The sequence below is a fragment of the Callorhinus ursinus genome, unplaced genomic scaffold (assembly GCF_003265705.2).
Source record: "Callorhinus ursinus isolate GAN/ISIS: 27379988/994484 unplaced genomic scaffold, GSC_fseal_2.0 scaffold13, whole genome shotgun sequence".
Taxonomy (NCBI): Eukaryota; Metazoa; Chordata; class Mammalia; order Carnivora; family Otariidae; genus Callorhinus; species Callorhinus ursinus.
Window position 1 is genome coordinate 13,454,741 of NW_027397075.1, and position 18,864 is coordinate 13,473,604.

The 18,864-nt window shown below is 53.2% G+C and overlaps 7 non-coding genes across 7 annotated transcripts; 3 read left to right on the top strand and 4 right to left on the bottom strand.

Annotated features, from left to right (window-relative positions):
* Positions 1-4,110: 4,110 nt before the first annotated feature.
* On the bottom strand, positions 4,111-4,183 carry TRNAK-CUU (transfer RNA lysine (anticodon CUU)). The gene has a single exon. It is a non-coding gene; the product is annotated as a tRNA-Lys (tRNA).
* A 213-nt stretch (positions 4,184-4,396) lies between these two features.
* On the top strand, positions 4,397-4,468 carry TRNAP-AGG (transfer RNA proline (anticodon AGG)). The gene has a single exon. It is a non-coding gene; the product is annotated as a tRNA-Pro (tRNA).
* Positions 4,469-7,427: 2,959 nt separating this feature from the next.
* On the top strand, positions 7,428-7,500 carry TRNAK-CUU (transfer RNA lysine (anticodon CUU)). Its single transcript has one exon. It is a non-coding gene; the product is annotated as a tRNA-Lys (tRNA).
* Positions 7,501-10,538: 3,038 nt separating this feature from the next.
* TRNAP-UGG (transfer RNA proline (anticodon UGG)) lies at positions 10,539-10,610 on the bottom strand. Its single transcript has one exon. It is a non-coding gene; the product is annotated as a tRNA-Pro (tRNA).
* Positions 10,611-11,703: 1,093 nt separating this feature from the next.
* On the top strand, positions 11,704-11,776 carry TRNAK-CUU (transfer RNA lysine (anticodon CUU)). Its single transcript has one exon. It is a non-coding gene; the product is annotated as a tRNA-Lys (tRNA).
* Positions 11,777-16,564: 4,788 nt separating this feature from the next.
* On the bottom strand, positions 16,565-16,637 carry TRNAR-CCU (transfer RNA arginine (anticodon CCU)). Its single transcript has one exon. It is a non-coding gene; the product is annotated as a tRNA-Arg (tRNA).
* A 1,491-nt stretch (positions 16,638-18,128) lies between these two features.
* Positions 18,129-18,201, bottom strand: TRNAR-CCG (transfer RNA arginine (anticodon CCG)). The gene has a single exon. It is a non-coding gene; the product is annotated as a tRNA-Arg (tRNA).
* Positions 18,202-18,864: the final 663 nt, after the last annotated feature.

The window sequence follows — 18,864 nt, forward strand, 5'->3', positions numbered from 1 at the left end:
CAGTGCTGTTTCCAATAGGATTTCCCCTGCCTGAAACTGTCTGAGAACCTCAGAATTGAAAGCTGTGAGGGGGTGGGACCACCTGGCCTGAAATTCTGGGACATGGGCATGAAAGGAGGCACGCTGACACAGAGGGACAACAGAAGGAGGTCCAGGGGCCCAGTGGCACTGGGAAGCCGGTTCCTGGGTGGCACCGAGTCCCCAAAACTCCACAAGCCCTTTGTCCAGGACCCCACACACTGGCGAGGGCAGTGCTAAAGCGCCTTCTTCCCTCCCAGCTCTGGGATGGAACCAAGGCTTCCCCACAACCGTCCCACGCCTCAGGTGGGACTCGGGAAGCTCTGCACCCTCTTCCAGACTGGGAGGACAGGGTAGTGGAGGTCAAGGTCACTAGAGGTAAGTGGAACAAGGTGCCCTTCTCTATAGTGGTCCCCAGAGTATGAGTCCCCCTGGGCCTCTGGATCCAAATCCAGGAGGAGTCTTACTTTCAAACTCCCAACGTCTCCTCCCCCGTCTCTACTCCGCATACCCTCCACCCCACCCCACGCCTGGCTTTGGGGCGGGCAGTGGAGCGTGAACCAGGAAGACCCAGAGGACCTGCTGCAGGGGAGGCCCCCAGTGCCCTGGGGCGGAGTGGGGGGGGTTACTGCGCAAGGTCCGGTTGGAGCCACCTCTTCCTTTCCAGTCGGTTTCCAGAATGACCGCCCATCCATGAGGGAAAATGGGCGCGGCGCCTCGAGGCCCCACGCAACCATCCAGCCAGGGATGCCACCGCGGGGGGAGGGTTGCCGGACTGTGCCCAATGCCGGGACAAAGAAAGGGCTTTCGGGGGACCCAGAGCCGCTCAGGGGCTTTGGGGGCTGAGCCCACAAGAGGATGGGCTTGGCTGAAGCCAGGAGCCTCTGAGTCTGCCCCGGACCCTAGTCCCCCTTTCTGTGAGCGGAGGAGACACAGCTTTGGCGCGAGGCTCACAGCCCGGGCTTCCCCATGGGAGGGCGGGACCGCCCTAGTCTCCGGTTTGAGTCCCCCAGGGAACCTCCACGCGGTCCTGGAGCCACCCCCGCCCCCCAGCTCCAAGGCGGCCCAAGTTCCTGAGCCTCGGCCCTGGAGGGAGTTCCTGGTGACAGAGGCTCTGGGGATAACTGATCCTTGGGACTCTGGGCCTGGCAGTATCGAACCTAGCTCTTTTCTGGAAGGTGAACGGAATCCTCCCGCCACCAGGTGGGCATCTGACACACTGCTGTCCCTGGGCCAGGGGAAAGCAAGTGGACAGAATCAAAAAGAGAGAATGGGGTCAGTTTGGATCTTTGGTTTAGGGGTATGATTCTCACTTTGGGTGCGAGAGGTCCCGAGTTCAAATCCTGGACGAGCCCTTTCTGGTTCTTTTTCTTTTCCAGATGGTCAGGTTGTTGCCCCCTGAGGGGGCCAAAGTCCACCCAAGGCCAGGAAGGAACAGGGACCCAGAGACCCATCATTACACATGATGGGGATTAAAACCCCCTCCAGTCTGCAGAGCAGGCCTGGGCCTGCACTTGCCCTCTGCTTAGACTGTCCCTGTGTCCTCCCCTCCCTACCCCTACCCTCATCCCCACCATTTGGCATGGAGCATGGGCAGGGGAGGAAAGACAGATGATGTTTCCCTTGACAGCGGATCCCAGCCCTCTGGGATGGAAGGAAGCTGCTGGGCACAGGGTGCCCAGCACTGGGAGCATCTCCAGAGGATTGGTCTTAGAACAAGATCCAGAGTCGGCATCCCGGACTGCAGATATGAGGGCACACTCGTCCTTGGCCAAGCCCTGTCTCACCCACGAAGGGATATTGAGTTAGTATGTCAGACAAGTGAGGGAGAGAAGTTAGAGCCACCAAGGATCACCAACTAAAGGCACTTTTTTTTGGCCTAAGGATGTTTTTCTTGTTTTAGATGTGAGAGGTCCTGAATTCAATCTGAAGAGGCCTCCTTTGCTGAAGTAGGCAGCGTGGGGCCTAGCTGTGGTGTGTTTTCAGACCAAGAGGGAGGAATACCTGGGGTTTTGAGCCCTCAGTATTGGGGATGGCTAAGCGGTTGGCCTGGGTCAAGGTGTCACTCAGACATTGGCAGGACCCTCAAGTGGGACTGGGCTCAGGGTGCAGCCACTTCCAAAACAATCACCCTAAACCTCCGCCCAAGGAACCACCAGCATGAGCTTGCTCGGATGCCGGCTACTTCTGTTCCTAAAGCACACAACCTCTGTCCTCAAGGTGATGCTTTTGGCTTGGTTCTGTGGTTCCCAAACTGTGTCCGGAGGTACCTTTATAGTATTTTAAAATTCCCAGGGATATCTTAAAGTTTTGAGGGAAACAGCAATACTCATCCATCAGACACTGTATTCTGTGAACTACTAGCTCAAGGCAGTTGAGTTTCAACTTTTGACAATGCTGTATCTTTGCAAAGCTGGGTTTTCTGGAGTATCTGTGTAAGCAGCGCAAGAAAATTGACGTGGAATAGGAACTCAGAGACTAGCCATCTGATTCCAAGGCTGGAGAAGCAGTACAGGGCCCACCAAGTGCACATATCCCAGTAAAAAAGAATTATTATTTAAAAAGAATGTAGGGGTGCCTGGCTGGTTCAATCAGTAGATCATCTGACTCTTGATCCTGGGGTTATGAGTTTGAGCCTCACATTGGGGGTAGAGACTACTTAAGCAAAATTTTTAAAAAATTTAAAAGAATATAAAATTACCATTTTTTTCAAAAATGTAATGTACAGGGTTGAATGGTATTCTCCTAACATTATGGCCACTCAGAACCTCAGAAGGTAAGGTCTTTGCACACAGAATTAATGAAGGTGAGATCATCCTCGAATAGGGTGTGCGCTGGCCCAATGATTGCTGTCTTTATAAAAAGATGATATGATTATATGAAACACAGAGGCTCATGGAGAGAAGAAAGCTATATGATAATGAAGGCAGAGACTGGAGTGATGGGCCCTTAAGCCAAAGACGGCCCGAGCCACCAGAAGCTCGAAGAGGCAAGGAAGGGTTCTTTCCTAGAGTCTTTAACGAGAGTGGAAAGGGTGGCCAGATGATACCTTAACCTTAGACTTTGGTCTCCAGAAGTGCGAGAAAACACATTTCTTCTGTTCTAAGTTGCTCAGATTGTGGTAACTTGTTATGGTGGCCATGGGAAACTATCAGAGGTACTGGGTTGGTAAGACTTTTTTTCCCAAAAAGCGACTAAGGTGTATGGACCTAAGTACCCAGTAAACTGAGCTTTCTTTAACCCTAAAAACACCAGGAAAGATTCTCGAGACTAAGAGTGCCCTGAAGGGAGAGATGTGGAGACTTCTGGTAGGAGTCCCAGCCACAGGCCCAAGACCTGGAGCTCCAGTGTCCAGGGGAGGGGTGAATCAGCTGCTGTGGTGTCTCCCCCAGAGTAGCCTCAGTTCCCACCAAAAAAGAAAGAAAACCCGGTCCTATCAAACACTGAGCCAGGCCTTTTTAACAGCATAAACTGTTGCAAGAGAATACAAGAAAGTCAGCTGATGGGAACCCTATACCCTCCTTCTCAGACCTCTCCCCCAAAATGGAAAACAAAACTCCCCCCCTCCACTTTCCTTTCACTGGGGAGAGTGGAGCAAAGTTCAGAAGCCCTCTAAATGAGAGGCCACTGACCTCCAGGTCGGGATACGGGAGGGAAATTCTGAGCAGTCCCTCCTAAGGCACTGGGGTGGTCCTGCTTGGGAGCTTCCTCCTAGGAGCCCCACTCAGGACCTAGAGAGTCGTGCCCCCTCCTCACACCCCCCAACACACACAGACTTGGAGCTCTGGGTTTGAATCCTGTTCCTCAGTCAAATGTGGCGGCGCAGGCATTCTCAAATTACTAATCTAAGAAAAGATAGAGCTATGTGTCTTCTCGGGCCAGGTATTCAAATGCTGGCTGGAGGCCCCAAGTATTTACATTGCTTCATTCAAGCACGGAGAAGGTACAAGGCTTCAGAAGGCCACATCGAGTTGCAGAAGTCTCTCTGGAAGCATCTGCCACTGGCCTAGGTTGTTAAAACTTCTGTAAATGATAGGAAATAGTTTCCATGCGTTGAGTCCTTTTAAGGACTCTTTAGCAGTCAAAACCGCACGCCCGACGTGGGGCTCGAACCCACGACCCTGAGATTAAGGGTCTCATGCTCTACCGACTGAGCTAGCCCGGCAACGACACAAGCTCTTTCTACCTCCCTGCTACTCTTAAGTATCAAAGGCAAGTACTACAAAAAGAGGCCAAGGTGCACCCTGCCTCCGGGGGGGTGGTACGGGCGCGGGGGCCGGGGAGCGGGAGTCACTTAACCACTGCGTGGGTATGGAAGGCGATTAACTAGGGTGTGAATATAACTAGAAACAAGTAGAAATAAACAACAACCAGGGGTGGCTCGTTGGTCTAGGGGTATGATTCTCGCTTAGGGTGCGAGAGGTCCCGGGTTCAAATCCCGGACGAGCCCTAGCTTTTTTTCTTTCCACAAACGCTCCCGGAGCCTCCCAGGGCCACCTGCAGGAACAAAATCGGCCTGATGTACCACCGCCCACTCAGCGCGCTACCGCAACTGGAAAGGCCAGAGTTCCTTAATCTCTGAGGCCTGAATTTGAGCTCCACATTGAGTTTAGGGAGCCGAGGCCTGCAGAGAGTGATCTCCAGGAGCAGCCAGACCACAGGCACGTAGGACGCCGCAGCTTCCGCCCCGGACTCCCTCGCCCTTCGCGCACCCCCTGCAGCTCCTGCACTCCCAGGTGGTTTTCCCTGCCTGGCCACCAGGGGGAGCGCTGAGCCAGAACGGCTGGGCTGAGAAGCCCGGGACCTTCTCCCGCCCGAGGGGCAGGAGGACCCAGACCAGGCCGGGAAGCCCCCCAAATATGTTCCGGGTGAGCCAGACTCTGACTGACGCCCGCATTGCCCCTTGTGTTAATGACCAGTGCGGGTTCAGAGAGCCTCCTGGGACCCCCCCCGCCCCCCCAACCCCCCCCACACACCCTTCCCCGCCGTCCCACTGCAGAAGGGGAGAATAAGGCGGCCGGGTAGAGCCTGCGCTGACCATGCAGCTCACGAAATGGACACTTTGACTTCAGCCCCAGGTTCTCCTCACCTCCCCTTTCCCTTTCTGGGACCTGAACAAAAACTGCAGGACCACTTCGGCCTGTGGCCCAGTGCCCAGCAGCAGCCTCGGATGCTGGGCTTCACTGCAGCCTCTAATGTTGCCCCAAAGTTCTCTTTGTCTGGTGGGCTGCCCCACCTCCCCCCAGCCAGGAGGTGACAGCAGAAGCCTCATGGGGAGCCTGAACTCTCATTCCTGCCTGGCAATCAGGAGGCCCCACCTTGTGTGAACTGCCCCCCCAACAAAAAGGTGGAGTCCTCTTCTCCCACCACAGGGGCCCACTGTAGAATTATAGAAGACGTAAATAAGATCTAGAGTTTCAAAGCATAATAAGGAAAATGTCCAAGATGCAACTGAAAATCACTGGTCATACTAAGAACCAGGAGAATCTCAACTTGAAGGAGAAAGGGTGCTTGAAAGACACGGACACAGATTTTGGAACTGTCTGAAAGGGAGGGGAGAGGTGGGAAAGAAGCCATCCTAAAAATGTTTGAAGAAGCTTTAAAGAACCTGCTTGAAACAAATTTAAAAGTTGAAAGTGTCAAAGAAACGGAAAATGTAAAGAAAAACCACATGGAAAACTTAGAGCTGAAGAATGCAGCAAATGAAATTAAAAGCCTAATGGCAAACACATGGACAAGACGGAAGAAAGAATCAGTGAATTCGGATAGAACGACAGAAACGACCCAATCTAAAGAACACGGAAAATAGACTTCAGAGGACAGGAAGGAAGAGAAAGAGGAAGGAAGGAGGGAAGGACAGAGCCTCAAGGATTTGTGGAACTTTAACAAAGTATCTTATGTTGGACTAGCTGGAGACCCAAAAAGAGAAGCAAGACGGGGCTAAATGTATTGGAAGAAATAGCCGTGGGACTTTATCTGTGTATTTCTTAAAATTATCTTAAATAGGCTCTGTGCCCAACACAGGGCTTGAACTTGCAACCCTGAGATCAGAAGCCACATGCTCTACCAACTGAGCCAGCCAGGTGCCCATGTCTGTGTAGTTTTTAAAAACAGACTTTGTTTTTTAGAACAATTTTAGGTTCACAGCAAAACTGAGCAGAAATACAGAGCTCTCACAAACTCTCTGCCCCTGAGCATGCACAACCCACCTTCCTCCACTTTTTTATTTTAAAGCACATATATTATTGCTTCACCCATAAATGCTTTTCACTTTTGCGGCGGGGGGGGGGGGGGGGGTGGCGGCAAATATCTCTACAAATAAAGTCCTTTTGTTTTAAAGCACCCCTAGTGCCGTGCACACAGCCAACACCATTAAGGATGTTACCGTCTATATTCTCTCTTCCCTAGTCTGTGCGCAGGTTCCCTGCTGCCTCCTTTCTCCTCTCTGCACTTGGTTGGCTGCATTCGGGATGTAGGCCAGGCGTCCACACGGCAGTGGGTGGGGTCTGAAATCTCAGGGGATCCTCAGTAGATTCCCTGAGGCACACCAGCTCCAGAGCCTGGGGAAGGGGAGGAGCAGAGGACTGCTAGGTCCCACTCCCAGCCCGTTTATCTGAAGTTCCTCCTTGCTCTGGAGAGCAGGCCAGGACGGGGGCGCAGTGGGGGCTGCCCCCACCCAAACCCCACCTGGGGCTCAGGCCTGCAGACCCACAAGGACCGACCCTCTCCCTCCAGGGTCGCCTTCGCTCTCGACCCTAAATCCCGAGAGACTGGATCCGGAGGCCGAGAGAAGGAGGCGGGTGTCACGGCAGGCACCCCGGGGTCTCCAGAGCCTTCCTCCATCCACTGCCAGGTGGCAGGTTCCAGCAGCTCAGCATCGCCCGAGGGCCGACCAAGAAGGCGTGGGGAGAAATATATATTTTTAGAATTTTAAATAAAAATACATTGATTTTTAGATCATTCAAAGGAAGTGGGAGTTTTCATGCGAACAAGTGGAATCTGGTGGGTCTCACGATTATTTTAAGTACACAGGTTTGCTCGATTACATAAGGGAGGATGGGTCCCGTCGCATTTCTCCATCTCCATGCCGCACGTCCCTGGGTAGAGGGGTCCGCGGGCGCCAGTGGGCTTTGAGGCCCGTCCGCGCTGCAGCGCCCCCCGGCGGCCGCGGAGCCCACCTGTCTGTGTGTGGGTCAGGGTCGCGCCTCAGCCTCCACCCGCTCGGGCCTGCTCCCCGGCCGGGCGGGGACGCCGCCGATTCTGAGCAGTTCCCACACGCAGGGTGCCCGGAAGGGACTCCAGAGGTGGCCACGTCCCCGCCGTCCCCAGGACTGGCTCCGCCCGGCCATTTTGTCCCGTGCGTAGCGGATCACATTCTGAAACTCAACCACTGCGGTTTCATGGCACCTGCCCGACTAGCTCAGTCGGTAGAGCATGAGACTCTTAATCTCAGGGTCGTGGGTTCGAGCCCCACGTTGGGCGTCCTTTTGAACCGAGACTTTGTACAAACCTCTGGGACCTCTGCGCAATTCCTGGTATGTTTAACTTAGGTACAATCTCTTAAACGCACCAACAGTGCGGCTGGGGAGGGGCAACCTGTCACCTTGCCGAAGCCATCACAGGTGATGAATGACGTCCCCTCCTTACACTGGGTTCTCCAGCCGCTTTATTCCTCACGTTCCTCTTTGAGGAAAGTAACCTTAGAAAGGGGTCTGTCGGAGATTGGGACCTCGCTATGAGAGAAAAGCCACCCATCCCAGTTTTCTCTCGGGTTCAGTCAAGGGAAGGAGCCAGTGGTATTACTTGCGCAGCTAAAGGACACCGCGGCCGGATGCCACATGCACAGTCCTGAAGAGCTGAACTTTTACTAAGTTGTCCCTTTGGGGGTCAGGGTGTACCTGGGATTCCAGGGCATATCATCACTCAATGTGGGGACGCCCCCCAGTACAGGGGGCACCAGACTTATGAGTAGGTGAGGGTGACAACCTGGGTGGGCATGACCACATGTCGTGGTGAATGCAACACCACAATTGCTAAACACTCTCAAAAGTAGGGCTCATCTAGGATTTGAGCCTGAGACCTCTTGTAACCTAATTGAGAATTATACCCCTAGACCAACGAGCCACACCTTTCTGGCTCTGGCCTTGCTGGTTGGGGACTGTCCCTCTTTCCTGTGGGTGTTGGGAAGGATTTGATTCAGGTCTCTATGGACAAGAGCAGAATGGGGGTTGGGGGTGGTCAGCATTGCCACACACTAAGACTCCAAGTCAGCAAGTCCCCAGTCCAGGTTTTGGGGGTAACTGCTCCATTGCTCTTCCCCTCTGGTAGAAAACAAACCAATGCTTGGGAAAGCTCCCCCAGGTCCTCTGTCTGTCACCAGGCTAAGGGCTGGGCTCTGGAATGAAGCTGAGAGCAGGGTTTGGACACCCTCCCCCCCCACCCCAACACTGCCCAGGGCAAGACCATACCCTCTCCCATAGGACCCCACCCTTCCCAAGCCACACACTGGGGGGACCCGCCGCTCTGACCTGAGCATCACCCCCACTTCTGCCAGGGATCTGCCTCCTGGGCTCTAAGATGCTCATCCCAGTGCAGGCACAGTCAGAAGGGAACTTAGGGATGGTGGGTGTTCAAATGTAAAGAAAGGATGAGGTAGGACATTAAGAAATTTGGGTAGCCCTCAGGGGAGATGTCCTGTCTTGCCACTGCCCATAACTGGGCTCAAAGTGCCTCTTTGTCTCCTGAGCACACCTGGACACCTGGCCTTGGGGCCCAGACCTGATCCAGCCACTCAGGTCCAGCTGGGATCTGGGTCTGCTGCACACTGGGCCTGTCTCCGGTCCATCCACACCGGTCCAGACCCCACTTCAGCTCTGTTGGGGACTCCATTCATGCCTTGAAACGACTGGAAAAAGCCAACTGTGGGCTCCTTGGGGATTTGAAGCAGAAGGGAGAATGTGCTCTCCTCCACAGAGACCTTCCTCTGCTGAACCCCAGCTAAAGCTAAATCCGGGGAAAGGGGTGCCTGGGTGGCTCAGTAAGTTGAGCATGCAACTCTTGGTTTCCGCTCGGGTAGTGATCTCGGAGTCTTAGAACCGAGCCTTCGCATCAGGCTCTGCACTCAGGGGGAAGCCAGTCTCCTTGTCTCTCTCTCCCTCTGCTCCTCCCCGTGCTCTCTCTCTAAAATAAATAAATAAAATCTTAAAAAAAAAAAAAAAAAGGCTAAATCCAGGGCTGGATGTAAAGATGGGGAGCAGACCCCGAGGGAGGGATGCTGTCGATTCAGAAGAGGATTTTGGAGAGGAACCATCCTGCTGGTGAGGGGGTAGTAGTTTCCCCTTAGGGGATGGGAGTCTTAAAGCGTTCTAGCCACAGGAGAAGAAAGTGCTGGCCAGGGAGCTTGATTACCCCGTTACCTCCACCAAGCCTCAGGTCTGGAGAGGCCTCCCCTGGCGTCCCACTGGGCCCCAGGGTCTGTGCAGACCTGCTCCCTTCAGGGACTCCAGAATCAGGAGGCATAAGAGGGGTGCCACCCTGGGCTTAAGTGAAGAAACCAGGGTCAGAAAGGAGACCCCACCGGTCTGCACATGCAGCGAACTCTGCCTCTACTGCGGCTCACCTGGTAAGGGCTCTGTGCCATAATCCCCAGGCCGGATTTGACTCTGGAATTGAGATCAGGAAGCTCTTCCCAGACTGTGGGCCCCTGAAATTTCCACCAAGGCCTCCGGCCCTGTCCATATTAACCACGTCTTTTATTTTCTATACTCTGATACCTTGACATCAGAGCCTCGCTGACCCTGGAGAGATTTTCCTTCCCACGGTTGGCCAATTCTGAGAGATAGCAAATCCTCCTCAACAGGGCATTTCAAATGCAAACCAACCATTCCAGAGTCCACAGGCCCCAATCACCTCTTTCAGCAGGCTCTCACACTGGGGGTTACTATCCACCTGCCAGGGTCATCCCAAGGCCAGGAAACAGACAACTAGGGACAGAGCTTTCTATGTTCCAGAAGCAGCTGAAGTTATCCACACCACTCCCCAACCCGGGCCAGGCATGCCCCTCTGCTTGAAAGCTGTGAGTCACAAGCCATTTTTTCAATGGCTGCATCTGCTGGGCTCACCACACTTCAGTAGTAATAAAACCTCTGGAAACACTGCTGTTCTTCCAGCGGGGCTGGGGTGCCTTGGGGGACCCTGCACCCTTCTTGGCCCCAACACTAAGGCCGAGTCCTTTCCCATGCCCAATTTCCACTCTGGTTTACTTCCTTCGTCTGTGGAAGGTCCTTCTGGTAGCCTCTCAAGGAAAAAGATGTTGGCAAACGACCTTTTACACCCCAAAGCAAAAAAAAAAAAAAGTATCCAGAGGAAGTTGGGTGGTCACCCCTCGGCTGGAGTTACCTGAGGCTCGCACAGACACCAGGTCTCCTGCTCTCGGAGAGGAAGACTGACTTGGCCCGTGGGGGACCCAAGTTTCCTTTCGCCCAGGACCTCCCGCGCTTTCACGCACCGGTCCAAAAGGAGGGCTCGTCCGGGATTTGAACCCGGGACCTCTCGCACCCAAAGCGAGAATCATACCCCTAGACCAACGAGCCACCCTGAGGGTGTCTTCTTAACGCTTGTCCTTGGAGGCCTGTGCCCTGGGCTCGGCACTCCCGTCCCATGAGTCCTGGCTTCCTGATCCCTCGGGAAGGTGCACGGAGGGAGGTTTCGGTTTCAGTTCCAGAAGGGGACGGGGGTGCAGTGCAGCGAGGACCTGGGGGGAGGGAGAGCGCCGGCCCATTCGGCCCCAGACCCTCAGGCCCCCGGCCCCCGCCCGCAAGAGCACGATGGCCCCGCCCCTGCCGAGGGTCACCCGAGCAACCAGAGGAGGCGGCAGGTGACAACTGCGGAGGGAGTCTGTGTGGCCCGGGTGAACAGGGAGGTCTCTCATGGTGGACCCCAGCCCAGAAATTTCCCCAACGTGGGACACAAGTCCAGGGCCCTGAGAATGAGGCTCTGCTGCCTCCCAACCGGCCAGCTCGGCCGAGCCTCCATCTCGGGGAAGGACCCCAGGGCTCCTGTCCTCAGTCGAGCCCCCCCTTGACCTGGGCTCCGCCCCAGAAGCCCGTCGCAGCTGTGGAACGCCGATGCAGGGGTCCGAACTGGGGTCGGGGCTCACTTCTTCCTAAACGGGCAGCTGCACGAACGCTCCAAACTTTTACGCTCTCGCTTCTTCCCCTTGCGCTCACAAGGGGTCCAGCACCCACCTGGGGAGGAAGGTTTTCCCGGCTTGTCCCCGGGGCCAGGCCCTGGAGTCTTACTGATTCGCTTCTTGCTGTCCACTAAAAAGGGGGGACAGCTTGAAAGTGAGGGATCCTCCGTGGTCGGAAGCTGGCACCTCTCACATCCTGATCAAGGATCACACCGCGTTCCTTACCAGCCAGCTCCAGTGACGCTCAGCCGCACGCCCTCGTCCCAGACTTTCTGGCTCCCCCGAGCCGCTGGGCCACACAGACCCACGGACAGGACAGGACAGCAGACAGTGGCCTGGTGGCCCCCTCGCTCCTTGCAGAAAGGACCGCGAATTCAGTGTTGCAGTGCCGGGCAGGCAGCGCACAGGATCTGGGACCTGTCCTTAACCGGTTTCAGGACAGCAAAGTTCCAGAGTACCCCAGTTAGCCTGCGCAGCGGCACTGCCCCACACGTGCCCGGCTAGCTCAGTCGGTAGAGCATGAGACTCTTAATCTCAGGGTCGTGGGTTCGAGCCCCACGTTGGGCGTGGCTTTTGTCCCGATGATCCTAGGACTAAACAGGTGACTGGGTCTGTATAAACTAGAACCTTTACAAAGGGGAATCTGTCCCTGGTCCAGGGAGGCCAGGACCCGGAGAGCCAACCTCAAATCTCACCAAGGCAACTTGCTTCCATTGTTTATGTTCCATTATAAGTATTTTGTAATTTTAAAAATTTGAAATTTATGCAAAAGTTCCAGGTACAATACACACAGTGGTCAGAAGCCTCTCTGAAGAGTTCCCCTTCTAGGAACTTCCTTAAAGTTGGCAAGATCTGGGCAGGGGCTAACCAGGCCAATCCAAGAATATCACCCAACATAGGACTCAAACCCACTAACTTACGCTGTTAAGTCTCAACTCTACAGGCTGGAGGAGAGCTACAGCAGACTTGGAGTGGATTTTCAGCTAAAGGTGGAACCTCATCAACTCTGGCCCTGATTGGGGACCTACGCGGGGCCCCATCTGTATCAAGGGGTGCTCCCCCTCCCCCACTCTCACCTTCTCCAATACTGTGCCCCCACCCAAGCTTCCCTCCCTGGTGGGCAGAGAAGAGGCAGTCTCGCCATGTCCCAGCTCCTCTCCCCTTTCTAAAGTAGAAAGAAAATTAGAAATCGTGGGATACTCTGAGTACAAGTTAGTGTGTCCACTCGTTGAGAAGCAAGCAGAGAGGGAACTGTGGGGTTCATTTCTGTGGAAGGGTAAGAAAGCCCAAAGGGTTAGCGACCCGGATCCTGAGGCTTGGCATCCGTGAGTCAGGATGTCAGTTTGTCTGGGTAATCTGGGTTTCCAGGGGTCCATTCCTCCAGGTATCCCTGCTGCTCTAGCAGGCAGCCTCTATAGGTCCTGGCTCCATGTCAGAAAATTCACGCTTCCATGGGGGTGGGGGGCTACGGAGTGAGGAGGCAGCTGCCGGTACCTCTTGGTGGCTGGGCCAGGGCACCCACCCATCCAAAAAAGACTGTACTGGGGGCCCTGGGTGGCTCACTCAGTTAAGCGACTGACTGGTTTCAGCTCAGGTCATGATCTCAGGGTTTTGAGATGGAAACCCCACCTTGGGCTCTGTGCTGAGTGTGGAATCCGCTTGGGACTCCCTCTCCCTCTGCCGCTCCCCACTGCTCACTCTCGATTGTGCTTTCTCTCTCTCAAATAAATAGATAAATCTTTAAAAGAGAGAGAGACTATATTTATAAGAGTTCTCCAGGGAAACAGAACATAGAAAAGATAGAAGAGACAGAGAGATGTTTGGATTGATTTTAAAGAATTGGCTCACAGGATGGCCACTGGAAATTCCAGCAAAAGTAGACATTGCAGTCTTGAGTCAGAAGGCCTCAGAGGTAGCCTTCCTTCCTCCTGGGGAGCGTCTTTGCTCCTGAGACCTTCAACGGATTGGATGAGGCACACCCACATTGTGGAAGGTAATGTGCTTCACTCAAGTCTACTGATTTAAATGTTAGTTGCATCAAAAAAAAAAAAATACCTTTACAGCAACATTTAGACTCGTGTTTTACCAAACATTTGGGCACCAGAGCCTGGCCAAATTGACATAAATTAACCATCATGGGGTCCTACTTTGTGCTAGGCTTCTTTCTTAATAACAGGGGACGCAAGGTACACAAGCTTACCTTCTACTCTGGGTATATCACAGTACCTGCCGGACGAGCCAACAGTCACTCCCAAGCTTCTCAAAGATGCTGGTTCCTCCCCTCCACTGTGCATGTGTTATTTCCTTGGTAAATGGCATTTCCTCCAGGCACTGCCAAGATACGCAGTCAGCAGCGGGTTTTTGCCCTGATGATGTAGGACCACTCTAGTGTGCCTGTGTCTCTGTCCCTTCGGATTCCTTTCTTCACAGTTTGCTGTGGCATTTCTCAAAACTCTACTTCATTTCAGGAAGCCGTACCAGCTGAGTATCATAACCAGGCGGAGGGACCCTTGCCAGGGTGTTAAGACTTGTGTCAAGGAAGAGTCCCATACAGATCATCTTTCCCTTTTCCAGCTTTTTATTCTCCCCACCCTGATCCAGGACACCTTACTGCTGACACGTTACCCAGGTAGTACGGTGCTCGGTTTAGAGGTCCCCTCCTCCTGAGCCGTGCCCATAATTTCTCAGTTGAGGTGGAACCCCAGTATTCGGCCTGGTGGCCTGAACGAGGAGTAGAATCCTGAAGAGATGAAACATTATCTCCTAAGTTTCTGCCTCATCTGAGGTTCTTCCCAGCCTTCAGGCAAGGGGGGTGAAGACCTGGGCCACATCTGCAGGCCCAGAGAGTTTGAGCCTCCGTACATTGCCCCAGCTAGCCCCATTCCAAGTTTCTGGGTCGCACTTCTTCCCTCTCAGCACCCTGACTTTGGCCTAAGAGATTTGCCCAGGGTGAGAATTCAACTTTTTCTCAGCATCTGCTACTTTGACACGGAGGCCCCAAGCCTGGCCTTCAGCTTCATTAGCCCTTCAGCTGAAGGACATGTGGGCTGCTTTTGCGGCTGCCATTGTGCTTTGAATTGGTAGTCAACACAAGCATGTCATTCTTTTGTCTCAGAGCGTTAAAGATGCTCAACAACAGCCTAACCAAGGAGGTGAAAGACCTGTGCCCGGCAAACTGTGAAACTCTGATGGAAGAAACTGAAGACAACGCAAAGAAATGGAAAGGCAAGTCTTGTTCAGAAGCCCAGGGACAGGGGTGGGGGGTTGGGTGAGCCCAGTGATGGGTATTAAGGAGGGCACGTATTGCATGGAGCACTGGGTGTTATACATAAACAATGAATCATGGAACACTACATCAAATACTAATGATGTACTGTATGGTGACTAACATAACATAATAAAATTAAATTAAATTAAAAAAAAAAGAAGCCCAGGGACACTTCATGGCTGCCATAAAATAATCCTATAGTTGCAAGGCTGATATTGCTAAAGATCAAACCCATCCCTGAATTACACATGTTATGGAATGACATGGAAGTTGAGTTCACAGCCTCAGGGGATCTTTCATGTGAAAGAAATGGCAATGATTATGAAGGAGTGGGGTCAAAGACAGGGAGCCCTCTGGGTGGGCTCAGACAAAGTTGAGAATCCCGAATTCCTGAGCTTCCTTGCCGGCAGAATCAGTCTGGAATCTGTGGAAAGGAGCCTTCCCATGTTTGAATGTCCTATAATAATCTCACCTGGAGCACTTGTCTTCCAAGGGGATGCAAGTGCTCCACAAAGCCCACACCAACCACCCTTGTTAGTACCGGCCCCATGACTTCAGCCAGATCAGCATGCTGTAGGCAGTGAGTACAAAGGCTGACCCAGCAGAAATAGCTTATTCACCCAAAGAATTGCAGGGGGTGCTCCTTTATACCAGTAGAGACCGAGGAGATACATGTGGGAATGAACCTAAGGGTGCTGGAGTAAGGAGGATGAGATATGATTGTGCATCTGGTGAATTTATTGATCTGGGAGCACTTCCCAGAAAGCCTGTACTTAACATGTTATTTTGTGCTGCTGAATGTGGTTCTGCCAGGTTTCTTGGTTGGTTGGCTAAGCGTTGAACTCAGTGGTAGCCTATGTTTAATGAGACTGAGATGTGAGAATGTCCCTGGCATCAAGTAGAAAAAGGAAGCCAAAGACTTAGTGAGATGGGGCTGTGGACACCCACCACACACTGACAGCGCCCAGAGGACATTCCTTTCAATAAGGCATTGAGAAACATTGGCGAGGGAAGCACCAGCATCCCTGGGTAGCTCTGTGGTCCCCCAGTCTCCTTCCACGATGGTGGGAGACACTGCATTGAGATGACATTCTTCATTCCAGGGGGAATAACGGGGTCCCGGATATTTGGGAAAGTGGGAGAAGTAAGACCAGAGCCAGAGGAACAGAAGAGTCTCGTTCACGGTTTTTAAAGGCAAAAAAGAACTATATTTTTATATGTGTATATGACAAAGCTCCAGTGGTCTTCCCTTCTATGGGCATGTGGCATAGGAGGTTTCTGATTTTACTCTACACCATGTCCTGCAGTTTGGGAGATTTTTACCTCCAGGATGAAGACAGGGATTGCATGGATTAACAAAAGAGAAAACTTTATTATGGACTACTTGAAACACGCACTAAAGCAGAGAAATAGTATAATGTATCCTCATGTCCCCCAGCTTAAGCCAACTGACCGATAACCTTGTTTTGTCCATACCTCCAATCAACCCATTATGTTTTCCCAGCTTTATTGAGAGATAATTGACAAATAAAAATGGTATATATTGAAGGTGCACAATGTGATGATTTGATACACATATAAATTTGTGAAATATTTACTACCGTCAAGTTAACACATCCATCCCTTCCCATAGTTACCTTTTCTGTGTGTGTGGTGAGAACATTTCAGATCTCCTCTCAAAGCAACTTGCAAGTATACAATACTGCATTAATAACCATTGTCAGCACTCAGCCCATTGTTTTAAAGCAAAACAGTTGTCATATAATTTAATCTCTAAATACTTGCCTTGAGTCTGTTTATAAAAAATATATAGAAACACAATTAAATTAATACACCTGGAAAAATGAACAATTATTCCTTTATATCATCAAGTAGAATGGATGGTTATTTTTAAAAAGTGAATAACGCCAGTATTCCTTTCTGAAAGCTGGAAACGTGCACCCCTTCTTAGAAAATACAGTCGCAACCAATTTACTAGCTAGCTTAGGACTTCCCCTGGATAACCTCCAGGAACCCTTAACTTGGCTTCCTCCCCTAGGGAAGCATTTCATTTTTTCCTTGGAAGAGGTCTAAAACTTAACCCTGTGTACCCCGGGTGGGACTCGAACCCACAATCCCTGGCTTAGGAGGCCAATGCCTTATCCATTAGGCCACCGGGGCCGACAATAGCTATTTTGCAATGGTCCTAGACCAGTCTCTCCATCACCTCCCTGTGGTTCCTGCCGGTTACACATGGATTCCCAGCTCCATCCCGGCCTCCCCCCGGCCTGTCAACACCCAACCTGGCCAGCGGCTGGAGCATCCTCGGACCCCGGAGAGACGGCGCACACGCTGATGGAGCCCAAAAGAACTGGGACCACAGGTGTCGCTCAGTTCATAGGACTTGGGTGTGATCCTCGCTTAGGGTGCGAGAAGCCTGGGGATCAAATCCTGCGCGAGCCCTTTCCTTCTTGTAGGAGAATCTGGGTCCAGTGATAACTGCTAGCGAGAGGAGTTGGCTATGCAAAATGTGGGAGAGGAGAGAAGAGGGGTACCAGCCCGGCAATTGGGAAAAGTGCCATCCCTGTCTTTGTCCTCCTCCCTGCACTGCCCCGTAGACAGGAGGTGTTACCTGGGTCCAGGGCTCTGCGGTTTTTAACAGCCCGGTGGCCTGAGGTCTTTGTCCTAAGCGCCCTCCGCAATACCTCAGGCTAGCTGTGTCGGTGGAATATGAGACTCTCACTTGTCAGAGAACCCATCCATAGCTTTCCCACCAGAGGATGGGTGTTCTTCCCATCTCCAAAATGTTCAACTTAATGAATTTCAAACCGCTGAAGCATCACAAAAACGATAAAGTAACACCCCATAGGATCCCAGGACACCTGCGCCCACCTTCTCCAATGAGGGCTCCGGCTGCCACTGCCCTGGCAGTCACGGAGTGGGAGGGGGTTACATCACCTAGGTCACCTGGCTTAGCCACAATCCCTTGGAGAGAACTCGGTTCCGCAGGTAAAGACATTTTTTTCCCAGGTAAAATGACCCAATCCTGGACATATTCTTTATATTTAAACTTTTAAATATACATTCACACAAGTCATTCAGGTATGCTATCATTGCAAGAAGTCAAAATAATCTATTCGATTTTTTAAACACTTTTTATTATGGTAAAAAAAATATTTATATATAACGTTAAATTGGCCAATTAAGCCGTTTTTAGGTGTACGATTCAGTGGCATCAGTTACATGCACAATATCATCCGTCACCACTATTTCCGATTTTTTTTATCACAATAATCCATTATATTTTGAAATGCACCTGTGCTCCGACCCCCTTGGGACAACTTCCCCCGCCCCCCTGCAACAATCCAACCTCTCCCCTCGTCTGTCACAGCTCTGGTCGACTGAACTACATTGGCCTCATCTGAGGCTCCTCGACTCGCTGCGGGTGGTTTCAGGTTCTGGCCTGCGTTGGGCCCCGCAGCGCCCTCGGGGTCGCTGGGGGTGCGGACCAGGCCCTAGCTTCCGAGCTCCGCGCCGGCAGGGGCTGGGCGGGTTCCCGGGTGCCGCAGGGCGAGGCGGGGCGGCGCCGCCCAAGCCTCCTAAGGTTCCGTGAAGGGCGCAGTCCCGACGGAGGGAAAATTTAAAGCCGAGGGAGGAAAACAAACGCTGCAGCGACCACGAAGGGACTCGAACCCTCAATCTTCTGATCCGGAATCAGACGCCTTATCCATTAGGCCACGCGGCCCCACCGATGGCAGTTCCACAGCTTCTCTCATAAAGCTGGTCCAGGCGCCTGCGTGGCGCGCCGAAACGCGCATGCTCCTACCGGCGAGGCGCTCCGCCCCTCGGGCCCTGTGTGAGTAGGGCTGCGAGCCCGGGCCACGCACGGCAATGAGCCCCGGCGGCTCGGCGACGACCGCCCTAACGAACTGTACCCCGAGTTCGAGCCCCGGTGAGGCCGCGCGGGCTCCTACCCTGACTGGCGGCTTGGGAGCTCTAACCCCACGTGGCCCCGGAGCGCGTTGGGGAGGGGCTGCCCACTTTTCCCGCGGCCCGCGTGCCTACCGCATCACAGCACCGATGAGCCTGCAGGGCTCTGTCCAGTCTTGTGGTCCCAGACTGGACTCTGACCGGCGTGAAGGCCGAGACCGCATCTCCTGCGCTCCCACGGCCCCAGCGCCGGGCGCCGGCGGAGTGCGCGAGCCGAGACAGCGATGTGGGCCCCGGCTGCCCCCTCTCGGACATCCAGCCCAGCCTAAGGCCGTGCAGGGTTCCTCGGTCCCTCCGCCGGCGGGAAGGCCCAGCCTCCGGCTTCCGGGAGCACAAATGCACCCTTGCGGAGTGCCACGCACTTGGCCAGCACTCCCTCACTCTGTCACCTCTCTGAGGGCAGGCACTGTTCACGGGC